At 40.7% G+C, this 23391-nt stretch overlaps 1 protein-coding gene across 5 annotated transcripts in view; it reads left to right on the top strand.

The window, feature by feature from the left end:
• The window catches only part of KIF16B (kinesin family member 16B), a 341204-nt gene that overhangs the window by 646 nt on the left and 317167 nt on the right, over window positions 1–23391 (top strand). The gene's annotated exons all lie outside the window — the stretch shown is intronic.

Raw genomic sequence — 23391 nt, 5'->3', positions numbered from 1 at the left:
CAGCACTCCTCAGAAGCAATCTGGACTTAAGTGTCAGGGCCCTCAGGGCTCTCTGGCTGTGGCCTCTGGGGTCCTAGGGGTCTAGAACACTTGGCGTTTTGCTGTCCCGTTCAGGCCACTCAGGAGGGGGATCAATAAGTTAAAGAGTTAGTATAACCACCGAGAAGAGTCTTGTAAACTCTCCTTCAACCCATTAACCTGAGAAACTTTGCCTGCTTCCCCCATTAAAAATATCAAGTGTTCAGTATCATGAAGTGGGGGGTGGGGAACTTGAGAATGATCTTGGGGGACATCACAAGCTGTCAAGTGAACTCAGTTACACCAGTTTGCACGGCTACTGTTGAACCTTTTAATGAGAGATGATTTCCAGTCCCAGAATGTCAGCCCTGACGTTTCATTAGTAAGCTAACAGTTCTTAACTTCACGTTAAAGAGTGGATGGGAAAACTTTTGAACAAAGTTTTGACTTTAGAAAAAAAATAATGCACACTTAAGTGCATGTGTTGGAAATATGCTGTTGTCAAGAGGAGGTGAGTTGTGAATACATTTAGAATTTAATCTTGGGGGACTGGCAAAATCGCTCACTTGATAGTGCACTTCTTTGCCATATGCTTGACCCAGGCTGGAGCCCAGCCCATGCCAAATGAATGAAGCTTCTGTGCTCTGGTCTTTCACTCTCCCTCTGTCTTCTTTGTCTCTATCTTTAAAAAAAAAAACAAAAAAAAAAAAACGTATTTAAATTATATTATGTAGTTCTATGAAGTCATGCCTTTCAGGATAATTTCACTTCATATGCTCAAAAGTCATCTGTACTTCCATTTCAGTGACATGACTTTCTGGGAGGTGGTGCAGTGGATAAAGTGTTGGACTGTCAAACAGGTGGTCTTGAGTTCCATCTCTGGCAGGGCCTATACGAGAGTGATGATGTCTGGTTCTCTTTCTTTCTTTCCTCTTCCTCCTCTTTCAATAACAAGTAAACTCTTTAAAAACGGGAAAGAAAGTTGTTTTAGCAGAATTACTTTTCAGAATGGTTTCACTTTAAAGAATGAAGCAAACCTAAATGATAGTCACACAGGGCCACTTGTTTTAAATGACTCCTCCCTCAGGGTTGTGGAAGTTTGACTCAGCATGTGACTTTCCCATTTTCATATCAACTTGTGAAGTCAGTGTTTGGTGGTTCTGACAACTGATTTAGGAGTATCAGATGATTAGAGTATTTCTAGCTCTAACCCCGCCCCCCCCCATGTTATTTATGAAAGAGAGAGACTAGAGTACTTTGGATCCAACTACCTGTCTTCCTATGGAGCCATCTCACAGGCTTCCAACAGAAGCTTCAAGTCATCTAAATCTGCTTTTGTTGTTGTTGGCAACCAGGTAATCATCCTGGGTTTTAACTACTGGAAACCAGTGCTTTTTGTGAATGCCAGGTTATTTCTAAAGTGTAGGGAAGGAGTTTGACGTTATTTTATTTTATTTTTTTGATAAATTCAAAGAATATGTGTTTGTTTCTGTGGATACTTTGTCATATAAGAAAAACAGACCTCATTCATAATCATTTAGAACATTTAAAATGTTTTTCTTTTTTATGGATTTACACACTTCTAGAGCATATGAACACAAACTAGAAAATCATATAATGTAATTTAGGAAGTATTTATTAAGCATCTGCTACATGCATAGCAATGTGCTTGGCGCCAATCTTGGCGATAAGGTGAATGAAATCTGATGCGTGGCTTCTAGGAGCCTATTGTAGGAGGAGGGACTAAATGCTGGTAGAACTCTTAAAATCTGGGGGAGATGCAGCAAGTGCGTTGCCTTGACTGTATAGGTCTGGAGCCTAGAGCAGTGAAACAGCAGGAAACATGTTCAGAATTTGTGTGCTTTGGAGGAGGTAGATGGTCATGTTATTTGTGCACTTGGCATATGTCTCTGGTGTCATCAGGATTGGGGCAAGAGGAGAGGAAGTAGCCGTCTTTACCAGTGGTGGCAATGGGAAGGCTAGATAGATACACTGAGACATGTTACTGGTGGAATTGTCAGGATTTGACAGTTCTTTAGACGGGGAGCTGGGGGAGGACATTGTGAACACTGGAATGAAATAACAAGATCTTTAGCTAGTCAAATTGAGATTATTGTAGAAGAGCAGTTGGATTGCATTATTGGATGAGCAAACTGATAAACCTTAAGCAAATGTGAGGAGGTAAAGGGGAGGTTGAGTTTGGCTTTTAATAGACTTCAGGAGACAGTTGGAAAGGGCTGCTTCAAATGAAATTCTTTGAAAATATGAGGTGTCTGTTGCTCATTGGTGCAAGTGGTGGACAGCGTGTTCCTAGACAAGGAGGCGTCTTTTAAGCTGTAACAGTTGGTGGGTGTATGAGATTCCCTTCCTTAATAGTTTTCCAACTCCATTTTGAATGAAGTTTCCATAATTCAGTTTCATAAGATAGGTTCAGTAAGCAAGGTTTAATGCATGAGGTGAAAGTTTGAGGAAGGTGATTGATGAAGTTGGTATTTTCATTGGATATGCAGTTTTATCAGATGCAGTAAGCATGTCAAGTGTAAGCACATTGTTAAGCACAATGTGAGTGCTGGCTTCTAGTCAACCTGGGTTGAGTGCATGGCGAAGTAGGCCCCCTCCCAGGTGAGCTATTTTATTTGGCTAAGATTAGAACTTCTTAAAACCCTTTGAGCAAACAATTTCACTTCTAAGAATTTATTTTATGGATTATTATGTGTACTTAGAAGTATATATGCATGGGGGTCTTTTTACATTGGAAAAACAAAAAGTTATATCTGATGTAAGTACACAAAGGTGGGTGATTTGTCAAACTAAGGCCTGTTCATTTAGTGGAGTGTTATGGGGTACTTATACAAGAATATGTTAATAGTTTCTACTGTATTTTAACAAATTTTTAAACAATATATTATTAGCAATATTCCCAAGACTGTGTTGTCTTGGAGAATACAATTTTACATCTCTCCCAAATATGTGTGAGTACACCTCACCTGCCACAAAAGTGCCACTCTCTCTTCACTGTCATCTGTTGTGCTGAAGAAATCGACCACTGGTTTCTGAACATATCACCTTCTTTTTTCCCTGGCTTTATTTTTTAAACCCTATGTTTGAATGAGACCATCCGGTATCTCTGTTACCTTTTTGGCTTATTTCTCTCATCAAGAGCTCTCCAGCTCCACTCATATTATTGTGAAAGACAAGGCTTCATCTTTTTTGTGTGTGTTTTTAAATTTTTTAAAAATCATCTTTATTTGATAGAGTCAGCCAAAAATCAAAGGGGACAGAGAGTCACCTGCAGCACTGCTTCACCAATTGCAAAGCTTAATCCCTGCAGGTGGGGACTGAGGTCTTGAACCTGGGTCTTTAATCATTGTAACATGTACACTAAACCAGGTGTGCCACCACCTGGCCTCCCTTCATTTTTTGTTTATAGTTGAATAGTAGAATGTGTTAATCTTAATAGTCTCTAGGTAGTAGGGGACTATATGTACACATATACATACACATGTATAAATATTAGTGTTGACTTGTATGCATGTGTGTTAAAAATGTGTGCATACCTTACACTTAGCTGTACTTTTATAGAACATGTCTGAAGAAATCTAATAGTGGTCCTTCTAAGGAGTAGAACTGTTGAAGAATGTCGAAAAATATTTAGGTGAAGATGGTGGCTTTTCTTGTTCCTGTTTCACAGTTTGAATTTATACTTGTGCATAGTTTTATAGTTAATAATAAAAACATGGGACTAGGGAGACAGCTTGGCCTGTTAAATAGCATCAGCTAGCATTCCTGAAGCACTGGTGACTGGAAGTTCAATTCCTGGTGCCACTGTATGTCAGAGCTGAACAATACTCTAGTTTTATCTCTCTCTCTTTTTTAAATTATATAATTTAATTTATTTTTCTAATTTTTTAATTATTTTTATTTGTTGGACAGATACAGCCAGAAACTGAGAGGGTAGGAGAAGATAGAGTGGAGAAGGAGGAGAGAGAGAGAGAGAGAGGCTGAGAGACCTGCAGATCTGCTTTACCACTTGTGAAGATAGGAGGAAGAGAAAGAGGAGGAAGAGAGAAAGAGAGAGAGAGAGAGACCAAGAGACACCAAGAGACCTGCAGATCTGCTTCACCAGTTGCAAAGCTTTCCCCCCATGTAAGTGGGTACTGTGGGCTTGAACCTAGGTCCTTGCACACTGTAACATGCACTCAACCAGGTTTGTCACCACCCAGTCCCCCTCTAGTTTTCTCTATCTCCTCTTTCATATTCTCTCCCTCTCTCTCATAATAAATAAATAAATCTTTTTTTTTCTTCCTTTTTTTGGTCTATCTGGCAGGGGAGATAGCATAATGGTTGTGCAGAAACTTTCATGCCCGAAGCTCTGAAGTCCAAGGTTCAATCCTCAGTATCACTACAAGCCAGAGATGAGCAGTATTCCAATAACACACACACACACACACACACACACACACACACACACACACGACTTTGTTTGTGTGATTTTAAATGTTACCTAAAAAGTCACAGCATCTGGGGAAGTAGTATAGTGGATTATGCAAGAGACTTTCATACCTGAAATTCATAGGTCCTACATTCAGCCCCTAGGGATTGAAGAGGATCCTTGGGCATGCAAGTCTAGTGTACTACGAGTTGAGCTGTTTCCCTGGGTCATCATTTTCCTCCATTTTATAACCAAATTGTGTTTTGTTGTATATAGTCATGAATTGCATAGTGACAGTTTGGTCAACAACAGATTGTATATATATATATGACAGTGAGTCCTATATTTAGTCTAGTTGTATAGTAGGCAGTATCATCTAGGTTTGGAGTAATTATGCTTTATGACATTTACATGACAGTGAAATTGTTATCTAAGGACCACATATTCTTAGAACAAATTTCTGTTACACAATACCAGACTTTCTGGCTACATACATTACCAGTTCTTTTGTCCATGGTTCTGTGCATTTCCTTTTTTTTTTTTTTTTTTTTTGAGACAGACAGGGAGAAACATCATAGCACATCACATCATCAGAGTTCCCTCAGATGCTGTAATACCTCCCATGCAATGCTGGGTTTGAGCCTGGGCCCTACACAGGTTAAGGCAAGTGCCCTACCCACTAAGATATCTCTGCTTGTTTCCATATCTTGGCTATGGTAAGTAACACTGCTATGAACTCGGAAGCATAGATATAAAATAACTTTAGAGTAAGAAACTTCAGACAGAATGGAAGCAACCAACATTAAGGAAATACTTGGAATGTTTTGAGGAGGAAAGCCAGCTATGGCATCCGGGACCATAAGCAATGGTGGCATGGTGGTGACAAGGATCCTTATCAGTAACAGTCTGTGTGTCTTTGTGTAACTTCCCACATCCACCACTCCCTCCAACTTTTTCTTTCTTTTAATTTTCAAGATGAAGAGAGAGAAAGGAGGCCAGGTGGTGGTGTACCTGATTGAACACACATGTTACAATACTCAAGGACCTGGGTTCAAGCCCCTGGTTCTCACCTGCTGGGAGGAAGCTTTGCCAATGGTGAAGCAGTGCTGCAGGTGTCTCTTTGTCTCTCTCCTTTTGTATCTTCCCCCTTCCCTCTCAATTTCTGGCTGTTTCTAACCAAAAAAAAAAAAAGATAAAATAGAATTAAATAAATAAAATATTTATTAAAAAAAAGGAGAAAGGGAAAGGTAGACACACTACTCAGCCATTCATGGAGTAGACAAACAAATACACACAAAGAATGTGTCGGAGAATGGTTCCTTATCCTGGGGCCATGGCACTTTTATGTAGTGTTGGGGTTCGGACTTAGGGCCTTGTGGATGGTAAAGCACTTACTCTAGTGGGTGATCTGTCTCCTGGACCTATAAGTAACTCATCTTTGTAAGAAATGCCCAGATGTTTGACTCGATCAAGATATAATCAATTTGTTTTTATCTTGTCATTTTGGGATATATGGTAAAAGTAGTTTAAAATTTGAGAGAGCTGTGTTGCTGCCTTTATTGAGAGTTTGTTCTGTACGAGAGCCAATATATCTTTGCAACATTCTTAACACATGGAAATGTTGTGTCCTGTCATTTTACAGATTGGGAAACTGTTATTTTTGCCCAAAGTCAGTTTCTTAGGACAATCGTAGCTTTTCAAAACAAAAACAAACAGAAACCAAAATTTTCATTTTAAAAAAGACTCCATTGGAGTAAGTAAAAATATTTAAGTTAAGGGTGGAGGAGAAAGTATAATTGTTATGCAAATGTATTCTCCTGCCTGAGGCTATAAAGTCCCAGATTGAATCCCCTGCAACACCGCAAACTAGATAAACAGTGCTCTGGTAAAAAAAAAAAAAAATCTTAGGTTGAATTTCAAAAAGATAAATATTCTTAAAGTTGCCATTGTGAATACACAATATTGCTTATATTTACTGTGTATTAAAGTGTAATTTATTATCAGCTTTACTGATGAATCTGTGAGTCTTGTAAAAATAACATACTTTATAACTTTCAAAAAACCCAACTAGCATGCTAATAGAAAATTAATTAATTCATAATTTTATGGGGACATTTTAATATTTATGATTGTCTGTATACTTTATTTTTATACTTTGTTCCTTGTTCTCATACTTACTGTTTTTTGTTTTCTTGGTTTCTTTTTTTCCACTGTTTTTCTTCCTCTGAAGAAAAAGCAAAATAATAATTTGTAACTAATTTTCCATTTCTTATTGGTTTCACTAGCTTGCCATTTCATGTAAACAGATATAAGGGCCACCATTACACTGGTCTGTTAGTGTTAACAGGTTCAGGGTCTGAGGACAGATTGCTTAGTTTCTAGTTTTGTCATTTGTGGACATGAAAATTTAAGCAAAAGATTTAATTGTTCAAGCCTGCCTCATGTTTGTAAAATGGTAATGATGATTGCATGTAAGTTGTGAGATAGGTTTCTCTCCCTCTCTTTTTTGTAAATATTTATTTATTTATTCCCTTTTGTTGCCCTTGTTTTTTATTGTTATAGTTATTGTTGTCGTTGTTGGATAGGACAGAGAGAAATGGAGAGAGGAAGGCAAGAAAGAGAGGGGGAGAGAAAGACAAACACCTGCAGGAGGCCTGCTTCACCACTTGTGAGCGACTCCCCTGCAGGTGGGGAGCTGGGGGCTCGAACCGGGATCCTCATGCCTGTCCTTGCGCTTTGCACCACCTGTGGTTATTAAACCCGCTGCGCTACTGCCTGACTCCCAGGTCTCTTTTTCAAATAAGTCTTTACTGTGGCTCTATAAGAAATATTTTAAATTGAGGCCTTATAGATAGACAAATGATTAATGAGACGTTTGCTCTTACTACATTCGATTCATTTTTGCCTTTTCCTTTCTGTCCTGATTTCTTCCTTCCTGGCTCATTAAGAGAAAAGAGAGATTCATTTTTAGATCTCCTAAATTGACTTCAAGATCCACTAATGAGTTGCAATTGGCAGGGTGACAAACTGGAGATTTAGATCGGAGAATATACTCTTCATCCACTCACTTTCATATAATGTATAATCGATTATTTTCATTCTGTTATTATTATTTTATAGTTTTGTGATTATAACTATTCAAAAGCAACTTTAAAAAAAATGTCTTCCTTCCACCTCTGCTCCCCATTACCATTTGCTGGCCAAGAGTCAGGTGATGACCTCTTTGTAGTGTGCTTTCTGTTCTGGCAAGAGGAGCCTACCCTGTTCTATTCTCTAACTATTCTGAACCTCTTTTCTTAATTAGTCTCTCAGTTACAATTTATTAAACTAAAAATAAAAGAAAAAGGAGAAAAGCCAATGCTGTTTTAACTGGAATTGATATCTTTAGTGTATGCTGAGGTTTTCATATCTTATGAGGCAGGTAGTGTGAGAAAAAAATTGGTGGTGAATCTCTTGGTCTCTGTTGATGATGACAGACATTTGTGTTAAGCAAGTGTGCAGTCGTATGTTGAGATGTTGTTGCCATGTTATGCACCATTCACCTACCTTCCTTTTCCTTTCTCCCTCCTTCCTTCCTTTCTCCTTCCTTCCTTCCTTCCTTCCTTCTCTCTCTCTCTTTCTTTTGTGATTTAGTAGTGGATTGTAAGACTATAGAGATACAGTTTCACATGTACTTACCACTAAAGTTCTATGCCATACTCTCTAATAATCACCATATAATAAATATGTATTATATATTATTTTATTTTTTTTACAAAGTTTAAGATACAATTTGGCTATTTTAAGATTCTCTTTTTTTGTTCTTTCTCACTTTCTTCTTTTTAAAATTTTATTATCTTTATTTATTTATTAGATACAGATAGCAGGAAGAGAAAGATAGGGAGAGACAGAGAGATACTGCTTCACCACTCGCAAAGCTTTCTCCCTTCAAGTGGGTACTGGAGGCGTGAACCTGTGTCCTTGTGCACTGTAAGGTGCGCCACCATCTGGCCCCTCTTTCTTTTTCTTTCTTTACAAGTTTTTATGCTATAATTATCTTCTGAATATAAGTTTTGCCCTAATTCATTAAATTTCTTATTTGTTTACATCTGCTCAATACCTTTTTTCTAGGTTGACTCTTTTTTACCTTTTTAAAATTCCAGACTGGAGTGGGGTGGAGGTCCAGTGGCTGGGGACCGGAAGTGAGAGAGAAGGGGAGAAGGGAGACATAGCAGCACCACTCATCATTTCAAAAAATTGTGGTGCCCTCTGCTCCCATGTGGCGTCAGGGTTGGAGTCCTGGTCTTAGGGTGTGCCCAAGCATGTGCCCTGATCTTTTCTTTACTTTGCAGTTTTCCGCTTCCCACAATCCTCCCAGAGGGATTTTTTTTTTTTTGCCTCCAGGGTTATTGCTGGGGTTGGGTGAATCCACTGCTCCTGGAGGCCATTTTTTCCATTTTGTTGCCCTTGTTGTTACCTTTGTTGTTGTTATTATTGTTGTCATTGCTGCTGTTGTTGTTGGATAAGACAGAGAGAAATCGAGAGAGGAGGGGAGACGGATGGGGAGAGAAAGATAGACACCTGCAGACCTGCTTCACCACCTGTGAAGCGATCCCCCTTTGCAGGTAGGAAGCTGGGGCTCGAACCAGGATTCTTTTTTCTTTTTTAATATATTTTTTTATTATCTTTATTTATTGGATAGAGACAGCCTGAAATCAAGAGGGCGATAGAGAAGGAGAGAGACAGAGAGACACCTGCAGCACTTCTTAACCTTTCGCAAAGCTTTCCTCCTGTAGGTGGGGACCCGGGCTTGAACCTGGGTCCTTGGAGCATTGTAATACGTGCTCTTATGCAAGTCCTTGCTCATTACGCCACGTGCGCTTAACCCTCTGCGCTGCTGCCCGACCCCCAAGAGAACTTTTTTAACTTTCATTTTACAGAGAGAAATTGAGTCATTCCTCCTTCTTACCCCTCCCCTACGGCCAATGCTGGCTTGAACTGCTCTGTTCCAGTGACCTTTGTGATATGACTCGTTGCCTTAGGGCTCTGGTACCAGATGCACTTGGCCACAGGGGATAGTGGTAGAGAAGGTGGGGACTACACTAAAAATAATTGCTTTTCCTGCTTGTGGAGGAGAACCTCTGGGGACTCTGGGAACTGGTTGGTCTCTTAGATATGTGGGTGGAGTTTGAATTGATCTCTGAGGGGTGACTACCTGTATGTAACCTTTTGGAGAACCTCTACTAAGTACTACAGAAAAAGAACAAGAACAGAGACGGAAACTCCTGTGAGCTCACACAGCTCATTCTGTGTGCTGCAGATTGGAGCCCAAGTTGATTTTATTCTTACTTCTAAACCTTTTCACTACACAGAAGACTTAGATGAGAGGAGGGCAGGGGGCAGTTTACAGCTGGAAAGAGCACACTCTTTAGGGATTTTAACCCAAATGATGTCTTTTATAAGGTAGGATTGAGAGATGGTAGACAGGGTATTGTAAGAACTTTTCTTTCTTAACTTAGGGGTTGGGACTTTTATTATTATTATTTTTTTAAAAAAACATTTTAAAATTTATTTATAAAATGGAAATATTGACAAACCATAGGATAAGAGGGGTACATTTCCATACAATGCCCACCCCTCAGAGCTCCATATCCGATTCCTTCCCTTGATAGCTTCCTTATTCTTGTTTTAAAATATTTTATTTATAAAAAGGAAACATTGAAAAAACCATAGGATAAGAGGGGTATACAACTCCACACAATTCCCACCATCAGAACTCCGTATCCCATCCCCTCCCTTGATAGCTTTCCTGTTCTATATCCCTCTGGGAGTATGGACCCAAGGTTATTGTGGGGTACAGAAAGCAGAAGGTCTGGCTTCCATAATTGCTTCCCCACTGAACATGGGCATTGGCAGGTTGATCCATACTTCCAGCCTCTCTCTTTCCTTAGTGGGGCAGGGCTCTGGGGAAGCGGGTCTCCAGGATACACTGGTGTTGTTGTCTGTCCAGGGAAGTCCGGTGGGCATCATGGTAGCATCTGGAACCTGGTGGTTGAAGAGAGGGTTAACATATAAAGCCGAACAAGTTGTTGACTAATCATGAACCTAAAGGGGAATAGTGCAGATGAAGAGTTGGGGGTCTCTGTTTTGTAGATAGCTAGTAGACCCATTTTAGTTATATTCCAAATGGCCCATGACTATACTAGTTTTTTTTTTTTTTTTTTCCTGAGCCTGAAATCTGATATGCAGGTAGATCCATGTTATTATCTGGTGAGATGATGTCATGGCTGGAAGAAGGACCAGAAAGTTGCATCAGGAAAGAGAGTAGCTCCCAAATATGAGAAAGGTCTGGCTTCTGTAATAGCTTCTCTACTGAACATGGGTGTTGGCAGGTGGATCCATATTCCTAGCCTGTCTGTTTCCCTAGTGGGACTGGGATCTGGGGAGGCGGGGCTCCAGGACACATTGCTGGGATCCTCTGCCTGGCATCATGGTAGCATCTGGAAATTGATGACTGAAGAAGAGTAATGAAGCTGGAGGGTTTACATCCAACACCTGACTTCTCTGGACACGATCTGAAGTGAAACATGTCGAGGTGGTACTGGTTGCATGAATATATTGGGATACTGCACATGCAGTATCAATTGGTATAAATTGAGAGGAGCATGCAGGAAAGTGAGCCCCACCCCAGAGGTTCCAGGACTAGGAGAAATGGGTTTTGTAGAGAATGGGGAAGATTCCTGCTGTCTGTAGGCTTAAGAAGGCAAAAGATAGTTATTGCTATAACCAAATTATTTGACAATTGGGTTAACTTTGAAAATCTCATTGTTAGGATTTGCTTTTTTCATACAAGACCACCATAATTTATGACCTTTTATGCTATTTACATATGGCTGTATCTTATAAAGTAACGCCACCAGTTGCATCTGTTCTCCCTGGTATGAGCTTATAGGTGATTTAATATTTCAAAGAACAAGTCATTATTAGAGATGTATTAACAATTTGAGCCCATTCTTAAAATTCAGTCTGATTACCAATTTGAAGTCTTCAGTGCTTAGATCGAAGGAATATATACTTGGAGCTATGGTCTCTGCATCAAAAAATTTGAGACATTCAATCCATTTCTCCCCTCTCATATTAGTTAAATAGTGATTTGTGAGACAATGAGTTAATAGGAGTGTATATTAACATCATTCCCACCACCAAAGGTCTGTGTCTACCCCCCCCCCCCCCCCCCCCCCCCCCGTGAAGCTGAACATCTACCCTCACCCTCCACCCAGAGATTTTTACTTTGGTGCCCTACTCCAGGACTTTTATTTTTGAATTCTGTGCTGGCCAGTGTGGTGACTATTGACAACATACAGTATTTAACATTAAAAAGTTTGGGACGAAAGAATAGTCAACCCATATTTGTGACCTTGGGAGAACTACTGTAGTTTCCAGTGGAGGGAATAGGGACACAGAACTCTGGTGCTGGGAACAGTGTGGAATTTTACTCCTTTTACCTCATAATTTTGTAAATCAATATTAAATCATTAATTAAAAAAAAAAGGAGGTGGCACAGTGGTTAAAGCAATGGACCCTTAAACATGTGGTCCCAACTTTGATCCCCCCAGATATTTCATATGCCACAGTGATGTTCTGGTGTTCCCCTCTTCCCTTCTTTCATAAATAGATCTTTCTTTTTTATTTACCTTATTTAGTTTTTTTTCTTCATTGGGATTAATGGTTTACAGTCAACAGTAACATACAGTAGTTTGTATATGTGTAACATTTCTCAGTTTTCCACATAACAATTCAGCCCCTTCTAGGGCTTCAACTGCCATCATGTTCCAGGACCTGAACCCTCCCTCCTACCTCAGAGTCTTTACTGTGGTACAATATACCATCTCCAGTCCAAGTTCTGCTTTGTGTTTTCCCTTCTGTTCTTACTTTTCAACTTCTGTCTATGAATGAGATCATCTCATATTCTTCCTTCTCTTTCTGACTTGTCTCACTTCACATGATTCCTTCAAGCACCTTTCAAGATGAAATGAAGGTGAACTCAACATTTTTTAATAGTTGAGTAGTATTCCCTTGTGTATATATACCACAACTTGCTCAGCCACTCATCTGTTGCTGGACACCTGGGTTACTTCCAGGTTTTGGCTATTGTTCTGCTATGAACATAGATATACACAAATCCTTTTAGAGAAATGTGTTTGGCTCCTTAGGATATGTCCCCAGGAGAGGAATTGCAGTATCATTGGGTAGGTCCATTTCTAGACTTCTGAGAGTTCTTGGGACTGTTCTTCACAGTGGTTGGACCAATTTACATTCCCACCAGCAGTGCAGAAGGATTCCTTTGTCCCCACAGCCTCTCCAGCATTTGTTGTTGCAATATAAATAAATCCTTAAAAAAAGCTGGTTACTGGGCAGGGCTAGATAACATAATTTTTTTTTTTTTTTTTTTTTACCAGAGCACTGCTCAGCTCTGGCTTATGGTAGTGCAGGGGATTGAACCTGGGACTTTAGAGCCTCAGGCATGAGAGTCTCTTTGCATAACCATTATGCTATCTACCCCTACCCTAGATAACATAATTGTTATGCAAAAAGACTATCATGCCTGAAAGTGCCACAGTCCAAGGTTCAATGCTGGCACCACCAGAACTGATTAGTGCTCTGGTAAACAACAACAACAACAAAATGTTGGCTACTGGTTGCATTTGCTACATTCCATGTAGTCACTAGCTGTATACTGAGCAGTGCAGATATAGAACATGTCTGTTGAGGAAGACCTTACTGAGTTTGAATCTAGTGCCACTGCTTCCTAGATTTTTGATTTGGCACTTAACTGCTCTTTGCTTTAGTGGTCTACACCTGCAACACAGAGATGTTCCCAGGACCCACCTCATTCAACTAAGACGGTGATTGAAAGAGAGTAAGATAACATTTGCTAATAGTGCCAGGTCCCCTAGTAAGGGCTCTGTAACTATTGACTAGTATCTGGAACTGGGAGTTACTGCTGATTTTAATATAAATATTGGCTATTATCAGGCACCCAGAACTACTTAGGATTTGAAAATGGGGCTGCTGTTTGCCAATTAGTGTTTTAAGGATTTTCATATATAGCTGTGCAGGGAAATAATACTAGCCCCAGCAACAACAAACATTTATGTATTGCTTGCCAAATGCTGTGCTAAGTGCTTTTTATGCACCATTATTCCATTGACTTGGCTGCCATCATCTGTGATCCAAGACCTGAGGCCTGAGATTTCTGTCTAAGTGGGCAGAGGCCAGAGCAGGAAGGCTATAAAGAGAACTGAAATATGACCCGTGACAATGACTCTGGACTGGGTTGGAGCTATAGTAGGAAAGAGCATAGTCAATGAATAAAACTCAGAAATCCATGAAGAAACCTGCACTGTATTTTGGTTGTGAAAATAATGTATGCTTATTAAAAAAAAAATGCATGCTATGAAGAAAAATGTACCAAACAAATCTCTCCTCAGTCCATGACCCAGAGATAATTCCTTATAAACTTTTGGTGTATTTACTAAAGATATTCTGAACCAATTGACAGGACACAACTAAGGAACATAATGGCTATGCAAATAACTTTAATGCCTGAGGCATCAGATGTCCCAGGATCAGTCCCCAGCAACACTAGAAAATGGAGCTGAACTATGCTCTGGTTAAACAGACAAACAAACACCAAGACCTCTAATAGGACACATGTGAATATCCAAGGAGTACTGGTAGTTTGGAACCTTTTAAGTGGGAGCATGACCTTTTCTCAATTCAGGATGACTGGAATGAGCTAGTTGTGGAGGTTATGTGGTAGTTGAGTTGGCTCTGAGAACTGGTGAAGAACCCAGCTCTGTGATTCCATTTTTGGTGATAGGCGACTTTAAAGTGATAGTGGATATGGTAGAAGTGACAGTAGTAAAGAATGAAGGGGTGATGGGGCTGGGTTACAAAACTAAAACTACACAAACTGTGTTAAGAGGAGAGCTAGCTCTTCAGTAGGCAAAAAGATTTTTTTTTTCTTGAAGGCTTAGTTTCTTTCTTTACTTTTGTTTTCTTCCTTTCTTTTAATATTAATTCTCAAGGTATGGGCCAAGAATAACTGGAAATCAAGACTCTTTTCAGAGGAATTCAGAGTCATAACTGTTTTCATAGTGATATTGAGATGTTTGCCTTTCTAATTTTTCATCTCACAAGACTATAGTGGAGTTTTTCAAAAACCACGTGATGTGTGATAATGTGGTGACTTGTGTACTGTGCATTCTCTGTGTTTTAGAAGTTTCTCAGCTTTAATTTCTAATAAGGTTAGTATAAGTAGATACATAAATATCAGTAAAAACTAATTTGGCTCCTCAGTAATTTTTAAGAGTGAAAAAAAAAAAAAAACAAACCCTGTAGTCACACTTGAGCACCGTTGTTGTAAAACAGTGCCGCCTAAATCATTGAGAGGAATAGCTGACAGCATATATATGGCTTGTTCAGTGTACTTCCAGTGCAGAATAACCTTTCAGTAAGTCATAGCCACATAGCTTTTTTTTAAGGTCAAGGTTGAACTGACAACCACACTTAAGGAAGCAGGTGTGGATGGCCAAGCAATGGACAATTAAAGGGAGGAAAGCAGTAAAGTGACATGCCACAATCATTCAAGGTCAAGAAGAGTTTGGGAGAATACACCTCCAGTTTAGGAGACTGCCTGGGTCAAGGCTGAGATCCAGCTGGTCAGTTAGGTGCTGACTCCTGTCTCTGGAGGGAAGTGTTTTAGTTGAGGCATGAGACTGGGAGGTTGAGGACATGGATGTGTGGAACATGCAGCTTCCCTTCCAGTTAATGAAGAGATTTAAGGAAGGTGAGAATTAATTCCTGTCTATCTGTGCGGCCTGGCTCTTGCAATAAAATCTTTCCAGATTCCTTTTAGCTCTTGTGTGAAGCACAAGGGCTGACTTGGATCCCAGCCTATACCTGAGCATTGTAGACCTGGGTTTGACAGAGGAGAGGTTTGTTTGTCAGCTTTTGTTTTCAAGAATAGTTAAGGAAATTACTAGGCCTTTAGGGGTTGGTGCAAGGGAGAGAAGTAGAGCTGTCTAGAGAGAGGGGCATGGGCTTCTGGGACATATGTGACCTTCCACAGGGAGAGTTGCTGTGTCCTGTCTCTTAGAGGTTGGAGCCCTTCACAACACACACACACACACACACACACAAAATAAAAAAAAAGATTGAGAGCTGAGTCTTCTCTCCAGCTTTAATTGCAGATTGAGTAGGTGGTCATCTTTCCTTGGATTCAGGTCACTGATCCACATCAAACAGAGGTCACCCTATGCAGGGCCTAAGGGCTCTTCTTCAAGCTCACCAGTGCTTCTGTTTCCTGTTCCATCCACTTCCAAATGAATTCATTGTTCATAGTTGTTGTCCAGTAGAGGGGAAATAACTTGTTTCTGTGATCATTAATTATTCATAGACACTTTAGAGAAATTTCAATGGGTTAATAGAATTTCAAATTAATTGAGGGGTGGGGAGATAGCATAATGGTTATGCAAAAAGACCCTCATGCCTGTGGCTCAGCTCTGAGGCCCAAGGCTCAATCTCCAGCACCCAGCATATCCTGGAGCTGAGCAGTGCTCTAGTGCCCCTCCTTGTTAAAATAAATAAATAAAATACTTAAAAAATAATAACTTAGCACTCTCACTGTAATGTGGCTGATAAGTAACATTTGTCTTTTTTATTCACCAATTTATATTTCTAGTCACTCATTCACTTACTGGGAACTTTGATAAATCTTATGACCTTATTGTCTACTTTTATTAATAAAAAAAGTAATTAGCTCTCTTTTATAGATGGGGGAACTGGGGATCAAGAAGGGTTGGCTCACATATCACTTATTCACAGACATCTTTTTCAGGTTACTCAGATTTTCTGGCTTCAATCTTCCATTGTTTGATAATTTCTTCTTCCGTTTTTCCTTATTGTTTATCATTGTGAGTTTTTATCTGTGGGCATATGCTTGTGTGCTTTTAGGAACATTGTTTGCTTGCTTGACTGTTGTCTCTTTCTGTACATGTAATCTCTCTGGTTGTCAATAATCACATCAGTCTTGCTCATGACTGTTTTCCCAGAGCCCAGAACTGTGCTTGGCAGAGAGGTACTCAGAAAAAGATTTATAACGACTAATAACTGCTACCCCTAGTCATTCAATGTGTGGTGCTTTAAGAAATGAGGACTCTGTAGCCCAACATATGTCAATTGTCTCGCATCATGAGGAGGAAGAGGGGACATTGACCCTTTTCTTACATGCTAGGAGGACAGAGGCTGAAAAGGGCTGTGGAAGAACCTGGCTAAGAATGTGACCTTCTATGCTTTCTCTGTGCTCAGTTTAACTCTATGCAAATTACTCCTTCCTCCCACTCTTATCTGTTTATCCCCTAATGTTAGAGAATTGTAGGTAAAATGCTTCTACTGTCTAGATAATACATAATGTCTCTTAAGTGTTTTTTTTTTTTTCTTCATGTTTTCATTTTTTATGGTGATTGACAAGATTGTGGGAGAAGAGGGGTACAATTCCATATAGTTACACCACCAGAGTGCTCCCCCCCACTTGAGAAGTTCCCCTGTTCTTTATCCCTCTGGAATTATGGACCAAAGATCTTTATGGGGAGCAGAAGGTGGAAGTCCTGGCTTCTGTAATTCCTTCTCTTCTGGATGTTGGTTCTTCTTCTAGCGTTTGCCCTTCTTCCGTAGCCAGTCAACAGCGTCAGGTTGAGCCTGATGTAAAGTTTCGAGACCTCCTTTGAATCTGGAGAGGTGGCAGTCATTGACTATGTGGGTCATAGTCTGTCTGTAGCCGCAGGGGCAGTTCAGGTCGTCTCTGGCTCCCCAGCGATGGAACATAGCGGCGCACCGGCCATGGCCTGTTCGATAGCGATTGAGGAGGGCCCAATCATAACGTGCTAGGTCAAAGCCGGGTTGACGCTTGCAGGGGTCTGTGATGAGGGGTTTGTTCTTTACCTCAGCTGACTGCCAACTCTGTTTCCAAGAGACTGGAACAGAGAAGTTCAGTGTAGGCATAGGGGACCAGATTGGGTGACGAGACGTCAAGCGTTGGACAGGGTGGGCGAAGATATCCGCGTATATTGGCAGGTCCGGTCGAGCGTAGATGCGGGAAATGAACTTAGATGATGCCGCATCCCGACGAATATCTGGCGGGGCGATGTTGCTAAGAACTGGCAGCCATGGAACCGGGGTGGAACGGATGGTTCCAGAAATTATCCTCATGGAGGAATATAACTTGGAATCGACCAAGTGGACATGGGGGCTACGGAACCATACTGGGGCACAGTATTCTGCAGTGGAATAGCATAATGCCAGAGATGATGATGGTAGTGTGGAAGCGCTTGCGCCCCATGAGGAGCTGGCTGTTAGCGAGCATAAATCAAACCACCATCCACTGCAAGGAAGCAAAGATGTTTATTGACGAATTGCAATCCGGGCCGAGATGGTGACTGCTGTTAGTCTACCAAGCTCGACCCCGAACAGGGCTCAAACCATACAATTTATAGGAATTCAGACTACACTCAGGGAGGGGGAGCACATCACCTTATCAACCTACATCCAATAACAGGCTATAGCAAACACAAGATCCAATCATTTCAAACTTAGCAAAAGCATGATCCATTCAAAGCAAAGCGCGGGCTAGTTTCAAATATAGTAAGATCACACAACCAATAGAATTCAACCAGGCAGGGTCGCCACATCCTCCTGCCATCAGCTATGACCACCCATCCGGTAGACAGCACACCACAAAGTCTGTGCAAAGGTCCTGATAAGGCTTGTCCCCAGGCAGGGTCCTTCGAACAATGGGTGGCCTTCACTGATTAGGTCCTGTTTATTCAAGGGGGAAGGGGCAAGGAATTTTCCACCTCATACTACAAGCAACTCATACTAAAAACACTTAACAAACAACTGCATAAAAAGGGAATTTCAAGGCTACTGCCTTTTACACTGACCAGTCTTGCAATGATGTTATTATTCCTCGCACCCACCTTTGCTGCAGTTTTTATGAGATGTTCGTGAAATGACAGAGTGCGATCGAGAGTAACGCCAAGATAGACTGGCTGGGCTTCATGCCGGATTCTCGTATCGCCAAGCTGCACATTAAGCTCATGCGAGGCCGAGGCATGGTGTAGATGGAAAACAGATGATACCGTTTTTGCAGTGCTAAGGATTAGTTGCCATTTTTTACAGTAATCAGATATCAGAGACATGTCTTTGTGAGTGTTTCCTCGAGGATGTCGAACTTGGATGCCTGAGTTGCACAGCAGATGTCATCGGCGTAGATGAACTTCCTTGAAGAAGTTTCTGGGAGGTCATTGATGTAAATATTAAATAGCGTAGGAGCCAGAACAGAGCCCTGGGGGAGGCCACTTGAGACAAGTCTCCATCTGCTAGACCTGTCACCCAGATGCACCCGGAATCTTCTGTTTTGGAGAAGAAATGATATAGTGTTGGCCACCCATGGAGGCAGGCATCTTGAGATCTTGACTCAGAGACTACGGTGCCAGACCGTGTCATAGGTCTGGCATGTTGGTGTTGACAGGTCAATCCGTACACTCAGCCCATTTCTATCTTTTCCTAGTGGATTTTTAAAGCTTTTTATTTTGAAATAAGTTTAGATTTATAGTAAAATTCTCATATGTTTCAGTCAACACCCCCCAATATTAACTTTTATTTACCATGGAACCAAAACAAAGAAATTAATGATGTATAACACAACTAGACTATGCCCTTCTCCTGTCTAGTATACCTTTTAAGATGCTGTAGAAGAGACCAGTGAAGGAGCCAGGCGGTAGGTAGCTCAGCGGGTTAATTGCAGGTGGCACAAAGAGCAAGGACCAGCTTAAGCATCCCTGTTCGAGCCCCCAGCTCCCCACCTGCAGGGGAGTAGTTTCACAGATGGTGAAGCAGGTCTGCAAGAGTCTATCTTTCTTTTCCCCTCTCTGTCTTCCCCTCCTCTCTACATTTCTCTCTGTCCTATCCAACAAGGATGACGATGACAATAATAACTACAACAATAAAACAAGGGCAATAAAAGGGAATAAATAAATAAATAAATAAATAAATAAATAAATAACTTGAAGAAAAAGAAGAAGAGAACAATGAGTGGTCCAGGAGGTGGCACAGAGGTTAAAGCATTTGACGCTCAAGCATGAGGCTTTGAGTTCAGTTCTTGGCAGCACATGTACCAGAGTTATGTCCAGTTCTTTCTGTCTCTCCTGTTTTTCTCATTAATAAATAAGTAAAATCTATAAAGAGGAAGAGAGAGAACAATGAAATTGGGATGCTGTTAGTATAATGAAATTAAGAGGGCAGAGTGAGAGTCACTTTTCTTTCTTCTTGGAAGCTATAGGAGTGGGGGCATGGGCTTTTGATCTCAAGAGGGCAAATAAAAACTAGATGAGAATTAAAAAATTTTCACAGTCCAAGATTCTCAGCTCACCATATAATGACTTCTCTCATGAGCTTGATTTTTTGAGGTCTTGTGGTTTCATGGTCTCTCACTTGGTTTATCTGCTAAATCACATTTTGAGGGGTTTTACTAACAGAGCCTAAGGCATCATCATGGTGATTCTGTTTGGGGCACAGGTAACTTATTTTGTGAGCTCTCTCAGTATGAGACTTGAAGTTCCCCAGGGAACTTTCAAGACAAAATGATTCTAAGCAATGGGGGGCAGCTTAGAAGTGAAAGGCATTGCCAAGGTAAACCATTTGAAATGGATTTTGGTATATTCTCTTTCTTTTCCTAAAGTTAGTGTTTTCACATGGGATGTTTTTGTTTGATGAGGTAGAAGCCATTTATTGTCAGAGAAATGCAAATAAAGACAGCAGTGAGATACTACTTTACTCCTGTGAGAATGTCATACATCAGAAAAGGTAGCAGCAGTATATGCTGGAGAGGTTTGGGGACAAAGGATTCCTGCACTGCTGGTGGGAATGTAAATTGGTTCAACTGCTGTGGAGAGCAGACTGGAGAACTCTCAGAAGGCTGGCAATGGATGTACCCTATGACCCTGCAATTCCTCTCCTGGGTGTATATCCTAAGGAACCCAACACACCCATCCAAAAAGATGTTTACCTATGTTCATAGCAGAGCAATTTGTAATAACCAAAGCCTGGAAGCAACCCAGGTATGCAACAACAGATGAGTGATTGAGCAAATAGTGGTATAGATACACAATGTAATACTACTCAGGTATTAAAAATGGTGATTTCACTTTCAGCCCATCTTGGATGGAGCTTGAAGGAATCATGTTAAGTAAAATAACTCAGAAATGGATGAATATGGGATGACCTCACTCACAGGCAGAAGTTGAAAAATAAGATCAGAAGGGAAAACACTGAGCAGAACTTGGACTCGAGCTGGTGTATGGCACCAAAGTAAAAGACTCTGTGGTAGGTGTGTGTGTGTATGTGTGTGTGTGTGGGGAGGTTCAGGTCCTGGAACAGGAGGACCTAGTGAGGGTTGTATTTTTATGTGGAAAAGTGGGAAATGTTATGCATGTACAAACTATTGTATTTATTGTTGACTATAAAACATTAATCCCCAATAAAGAAATTTAAAAAAGTGAAAAGCATTGCAGAGATAAGCCATTTGAAATGGATTTTGGTGTATTCTCTTCCTTTTCCTGAAGTTATTGTTTTCACATAGGATGCTTTTGTTTGATGAGGTAGAAGGGCAAGTGTGAGAAAAATGTCACTGATCCTAGGTTGGTGCTCATATAGGATCTAATCAAGGTACTCCTTATTTTGTCTCCTTTTGTAATGGGGTTAAAACTGGGGCATATATATATATATATATATATATTTATTATTAGAGACAGAGAGAACTTGAGAAGGGTGGGGGAGATAGAGGACAGAGACAAAGAGACACCTACAGCTCTGCTTCACCACTCGTGAAGCTTTTCCCCTGCAGGTGGGGACCATGGGCTTGAACTTGGGTCCTTGCTCACTCTAACGTGTGTGCTTATTAACCAGGTGCGCCACCACCTGGCCCCTAAACTAGGGCTTTTACATGCAAGTTGTGCTGTACCTGCTGAGCCACCTCCCAGGCTACTCCAGTGACACTTCTGTAAAGTTGGAAGTTATCTATTTCTCCTGCACACTGTCTTCAGAGATAACTTCCCTTCTTCATACGGGTGATAATATTGAGGATCTCTGCTTTCACCTCCCCCTCCATTGGAGGTATGAATGTTCAGATCACCAAGTCACACTTTATTCCTTCCTTACGGATTTTGCTCACATGGCATTTCAGTTATCCCACTGGCAAGTTTCCCCAGCCCTGTATCTCCTATCCACTTTCTCCCTCCACACTTATTGCTATTTGACCTGTTGTTAACTTCTCTTACCTGTCTAAATCTTAGTAGTATTCCATTGTGTATATAGACCACAACTCGCTAAGCCACTCATCTGTTGTTGGGACACCTGGATTGCTTCCAGGTTTTGGTTACTACAAATTGTGCTGCTATGAAGTCATTTCTATCTTGTTCTTGGACATATTTCTTGTGCTTGGTTTATAACAGGTACCCAAGTATTAAATAAAAATGGAATCCTGGGCTGTTAATACCCCTAAAAGTTCAAATGTTGGCAAGGATTCTAGCTAAAACAAGTGAGCAGATGACCGTGCAGACCAAACAGACCATGTCTGTGGGTGTGCTGCCACTTGCCAGCCTGAGTCTTTGATGGAAGGCATGGTGCCAGAAGCTGGAGCTGGAAGACCTGGGTTTGCATTCTAGGCCTGCCACATGCTCATGCTGTGAGCTTCGGTGTGCCTTTTCATTTTTATGACCCTCAGATCCTTCGAAAATATGAAGCTAGTAGATTTCTCCTGCACCTCTTTGTTTCTGTGATGACTTGCTGAGGTAGATGATCATGATCCATAAAAAACACTCAGCACACCACAGATGCTTGTTCAATAGTTGTCTAGTAGTTGGGATTTTTTAAATGAATCCAGAGTCTAACTGTGCTGAACCTGTTGCTTGGTGCTGGGGGAACAAGTGCCAGCTGGGAAAGTCCAAGAAAGCTTCTGGGAAAAGCTGAGGTTTTATCTGAACATGACATTGTAAGGTGAGAAAGAGTTATAGGACAGGAAAAGTCTTCAGGTATTACTGCCTCAGTGTGTGGAGTTTTGCCTAAAGTTTGGAGTGTTATTAGTGAGCGGGTGGATACAGTAGCTGCCCCAAGAGTGTTTGCATCCTGGTCTCAGACTGATAGAAATGTAGTGGGGGTGATGTATGTGATTACTTTTCTTTGATGGCATCTACATAAAGTAGAAAAGAAATTGTAGAAAATCTATTTAATTTATTCAGTATATTTAACATGTTATTTCAGCATGCAGTCAGTAGAATTAAATATATTTCATGTTCTTTTATTTATTTATTTCATGTTCTTTTTTGTTTGGTACCAAGTCTTTGAAATCCAGAGTGTCTGCTTACAGCACAGCTCAACTTGAATGAATGACATTTCACGTGTCCAGGAGCTCCATATGGATAACACTTGCTATGCTGACCAGTATAGGTGTGATAAATGATGTCTCCTTTGATAATGGCAAGTGGCTGTAAATTCTATAAGGAAATGAAAGTGGAGTAAAGGCAGTATGGTTATGTTTTACCATGGATCTTATTGGTACATGTAAAAGAAGGTGATGAACTATGGAACTATTGGGAAATCTGGGAAGCATGTTCTAAGTAGAAGGAATAGCAAGTACAAAGGTTCTAAGAAGGCATAGCAAGTACCAAGCAAGTACTAAAAAGGACAGAAGGCTGTCTGGCATGTGCTCAGGGCTTGTAGGGTCTGAGTACACTGAGGGAAGGGAAATGTGGATCATGTCAGGCTCCATAAGCCATGATAATGTCTTGGGATTTATGCTAAATGTGGTTAGGACCACTGGGAACTTGAGAGAACAGAACGAT

The sequence above is a fragment of the Erinaceus europaeus genome, chromosome 1 (assembly GCF_950295315.1).
Source record: "Erinaceus europaeus chromosome 1, mEriEur2.1, whole genome shotgun sequence".
In the NCBI taxonomy this organism is placed as follows: domain Eukaryota; kingdom Metazoa; phylum Chordata; class Mammalia; order Eulipotyphla; family Erinaceidae; genus Erinaceus; species Erinaceus europaeus.
Note: the sequence above shows the minus strand (reverse complement) of the source record. Positions and strands in the feature narration are given on the sequence as shown.